Raw genomic sequence first — 5,128 nt, 5'->3', positions numbered from 1 at the left:
TAGTGGAAATACACTACATGACCAAAAGTATGTGGACACCTGACCCCTGGAGCTAAGAGGGTTAAGGGGATTGTTTATGGCTTAACAGTGGTTGCATGGCAGAGCCAGTTGTTCAAACCTACAACCTTCAAATTGATAGCCCAAAAAAGTATAAATAAAAGTACTGTTTTTTAAATTACCTTTATTAATATTTTATTATAATTTTTGAAATCTTAGTTTGTTGTTGTGTTAAAGACACTATGACATCTGCTGGCTGATTGATGGCGCATGCACAGGGGCGGGGAAGGAGGTGTCTCTCCGTTCACAGGGCTGATCCGCATTAGCACTGCCTGCAATGTTGGAGGCAGTCAAGTTCCCTTCTTATAATTGATTTATTACACTTGTTAGCAACACGTGTGGATGTAACACATTAGTTCAATAATTAGAAGAGGTGTCCCTGTGCTTCAGTGTCTATAGTGTGTGTAATGAATCATAAATGTCACATTAAAATCATTGCTGTGTAAATTGTGATCAGTAAATATAGTGTAAAACTCGTGAATCTTTAATGAGACTCGAGAATAAAAACGTGAATCTTTTGTGCATCGTTTTTGTAAATGTAATATAAAAGTTTATATATTCATTTTACCTAATAATCCTGGACAGATGGAATGAAACACATTTACTGTCTGTTTTACCATGCACCGCTTAATCCTATTCAGGGTTGCAGTGGATACGATTCACTAGACGAAAGGTAGGAAACACCCTGAACAGTTCGCCAGTCCTGGAGGAAACCCACACAGAAAGGAGTGGGACTGCTCAACCTGGGAATTAAACCTAGGACCTTCTTGCTGTGAGGCAACAGTACTTGTATACATGTGTACAGTACAATGAAAAAATTTCCACATACACCAGAGCACCCCTGGAGCTAAAAGGGTTAAGTGCATTGTTCAAGGGCCAAACAGTGGCTGCAAGGCAGAGCCAGATGTTCAAACCCACAACCTTCCAATTGATAGCCCAAAACTCTACTCATTAGGCTACAACTGTCCCCAAAAGGCTTACAGTGTAAATTCAATGCAGCATTAAAGTTTTGCAGGCAAAAATTATGATTTGGACATATAGTTTTTCACATCACTGCAGAACGTGTGACTTAAATGACATACAGTGTAGAGTTTGTGTGAAGTAGTATAAAAAATAGTACCGAAATGAATGCATGTATATAATTTTTTTAATGCATAATAAGTTGTCTATGTATTTACTATAGAACTATGTTATTTGGGACACAGCCGTAGAGGTTAAAACATTCTGTTTAAGTAAATTAAAAACAAATAGCATTATTATATTTAAATAATAAATAAAAATACTGTTTTTATGTTACCTTTATTAATATTTTATAATATTTTATTCATAATTATTTTTTGAAATCTTAGTTTGTTGTTGTGGTAAAGAAAAGAGACAGATCGTGCTAAAATAAAACAGATTTTTGGTGCTGGTTTGGGCAACTTTAAATGAATGCCAGTAGCCACGATACATTTTATAAAGGTTTTTGTTAATTTTCCTGACGTTAATGATTTAATCTCTGTTTCTAATTGACTTAAGCATGATTATTTATCAAAAAGTGAATGCATTCTATCAAATAGGTAAACCTGGTGAACTTTGTGTCTGCGCATGTCCATTAGCACATCATTCTCATTAAAATCAACGGCATCCGTGTGTTTTTGACAGATCTTAAGAAATGTCCATGCCTTAGACTTTAATTTACAGATTTTTCCTAATAAACATCATGCTGAGAAATCCTGCCATTGTTCATCAAGAGTAACGACTACAGTCACAAACAGCATTACGGTTACTATTTCTAATGCATCATTCCTGGTCTATATATTGAACTGTTTTGTACGTTTCATTTTTAAACAAGTATAAAAGTATAAACATGTCAATTACATCAATGTTAACCAAAATCAATAGGAAATAATCTATATAGGGTAGAAAAGTGGAAGCTGAAGCAGGAGCGTTTTTGGAAGCGAGACTATTAGCTTGTGCTCATGGGACAGCGATTGTGGTGTGGATGACAATAGTGTGGTGATAATGAGGCTAAGCCAGAGATGGCTGTGTCACATCAGGCCACCCATGTGTCAGTGTGTGTCAGTGAGCACACTAATACTAACTCATACAGAGAGAAAGAAGAGAATATTCCCAGTATAGACATAGAGAAGCATGAGACAAGAAATTAGGAGGAAAATGTAATTATGAGAGAGAAAAATAGTGTTCGTGTGTGTGTACTTGTGTGTGTATGATAGAGAAATAGACATGATGCAGTCAGGTACGCTGATTCCCTGCTGTCCATGGTTCAGCTGCAGTGTCAGACCCACAGAAACTAGCGGTTAGCCATAGTGAGGCAACACTTACCTCAAATGAAGTGAGCCCTATCAGGACATAGTGGATTTCCCCAGCGGAACGGATGTGCCATGCCATGAGAATTATTAAAACATAATTTATGATTCATAACAAAAAGCGGTGGTTGTAAACTCATTACATAAACTCTTGATTTCTTTATTATTGTGGGTTTTTCAAACTTCTACCATAATCTGCATAATCTGACTTCTCAGTGCCCATATAAATAGGGCTAGTTTAATTGAACCCATTGGAGTTTTGTGATCAAATGTAAAATGTATTCTCGCTACACTGACCTAAAGTGTACTGTATGGGCAAAAACATTGGGACATCACTTCTAATTGTTGCATTCACATGTTTCAGCCCCAACAGTTGCTAACAGGTGTTATAAATCAATCATATAAAGAAAATTATATGCTTCCAACTTTGCAGCAACAGTTTGACTGTCCTCCTGTGCACAAAGCAGGGTCTATAAAGACATGAAGAAAAGCTTGATTTAAAGAAACTCCACTGGCCTGTATAGAACCTGGACCTCAGCCCCACGAGGCAGCTTTGGAATGAACTGGAACGTCAATACAAATTGATGTTCAGCCATACAAATACTCCTTTGACTAAATGTTCACAAATTCCCACAAAAGTTCAAAGTATTGTGAGATGCTTTCTCAGGAGAGTGGCTGTTGGTAAAGCTAAAAAGATCACACAGAGGTCACTCTATTTTAATACCATTTGTTTTTAAAATGGGCTGTCCAGCAAGATCATACTTTTGACCAGATAATGTATGTTTGAAAAAGAAACGGTGATGTATTTAAACCAAATAACACTGTACTGGGCTGCTTTGCTGCTAGTGGAACTGGTGCCGTTCAAAGAGTGGGTTTCAGTTCATAAGTAGTCTTACCCACTAGCCTGCCGACTAAATCTTGAATGCAAGTGGATGTTCCAACAGGACAAGATCAAAAGTGTCCTACTGTATATTAGTCTACAATAAAGCATTTAAAATGGCCATTCCATTGTCCTGACCTCAACTTGTGAATATGTGGACAGTACTAAAATTGTAATTGTACCTAAAAGTTAGAACTTTGTTAGAAAACCAACAAATTTAGATGTTTTGCCAAGTGGTCAAAGATCCAACCAAAGTTCTGGTCAAAGATCCAACCAACATTATGGCCAACGATCCAACCAAAGTTCTGGTCAAAGATCCAACCAAAGTTCTGGTCAAAGATTTAATCAAAGTTCTGGTCAAAGATCCAACCAAAGTTCTGGTCAAAGATCCAACCAACATTATGGTCAAAGATCCAACCAAAGTTATGGTCAAAGATCCAACCAAAGTTATGGTCAAAGATTTAATCAAAGTTCTGGTCAAAGATCCAATCGAAGTTATGGTCAAAGATTTAATCAACGTTCTGGTCAAAGATCCAACCAAAGTTCTGGTCAAAGATTTAATCAAAGTTATGGTCAAAGACCCGACCGACATTATGGTCAAAGATCCTACCAAAGTTATGGTCAAGATTCAACCAAAGTTCTGGTCAAAGATCCAACCAAAGTTCTGATCAAAGATTTAATCAAAGTTATGGTCAAAGATCCAACCAAGATTATGGTCAAACAGCCAACTCAAGTTATGGTCAAGGATTTAACCAAAGTTATGGTTAAAGGGCCAATTAGATTTGTGGTCAAAGTGCCAACCAAAGTGCCAACCAGATTATTGTTAATGGCTATCAAAATGACTTATCAAGGTGAAATAAGTTGCATAACACTAATAATTATGTGGGTTGTATGTATATTTTTGACCTAGCAGTTATTGTCATTTTCTTTTCTTTTCTTCATTCTTGTTAAAGTTATGGTGAATCTGGTTTACCCAGAATTGCTGAGCACTATAACACAGTAACACACACCAGACACCCCTTGTCATCCCCCCAACCATACATAGCCAATCATGTATGTTGACCCCCAACCAACTAATAGAACCACTGGAGTTTCAAAACCCTGGATCCTATAAATATAAAAGTTTAAAATTTTGGATAAAATGTTTGAAACAGGTTAGTTGCAGAAATGATCACTAGACCATGAGTTTGTTGGACATCCTATCCCAAAACCATGACTGTAACAGTTTCCACTGCTTTGGGAAGGCTTTAGCCAAGATTTTGGGGGGTGTCCATGGGATTTTGTGCCCTCTATAGTCGAAGGAACATTTGTGAGGTCAGGCACTGACTCGCAGTTGACGTGACAGTTCACCCCAGTGTTGTTTATGAAGCTGCAGCCAGTGCTCTATGCAAGCCAATTTGTCTAACCATATCTTTATGAACCTCGCAGGAGGGGAACATTAATGCTGGAACAGAAAAAGGCCTTTCTCAAGTCATTGCCATGAAGCTGGAGGCATAAAATGTATTTTGAAAGCCCGTATGAAAATGTTTAAGTAAATGAAAAGAAATAAATGTAGCTTATTACATTCCATCTCTGAATTTGGCAATAGATTTCAGCTTAGTTTTGTGTGGATGCGCTGTGTACAGAAAGGGCATACAGAAAATGAGTGGGTTGAGTGCGCTCCACTAACGTTCTCTCAGCTAAAGTAATCCATTCTCCGTACTAGTTCTTCACACATTTCCCTTGAGTAATCCACAGCCTAAAGAATGCAAATACTTTGCTGACCACATGACTCAGAGCTAGGTCCTACTAACGTTAAACATTGTGTGATTTCCTTCCATACGTAGCCGCGTTGCTTCAATCGGCGTGCAGTGTTTATTTCAAAACTGTACCATCCGAAGCT

Source organism: Trichomycterus rosablanca, chromosome 14 (genome assembly GCF_030014385.1).
Source record: "Trichomycterus rosablanca isolate fTriRos1 chromosome 14, fTriRos1.hap1, whole genome shotgun sequence".
Classification (NCBI taxonomy): Eukaryota; Metazoa; Chordata; class Actinopteri; order Siluriformes; family Trichomycteridae; genus Trichomycterus; species Trichomycterus rosablanca.
Note: the sequence above shows the minus strand (reverse complement) of the source record.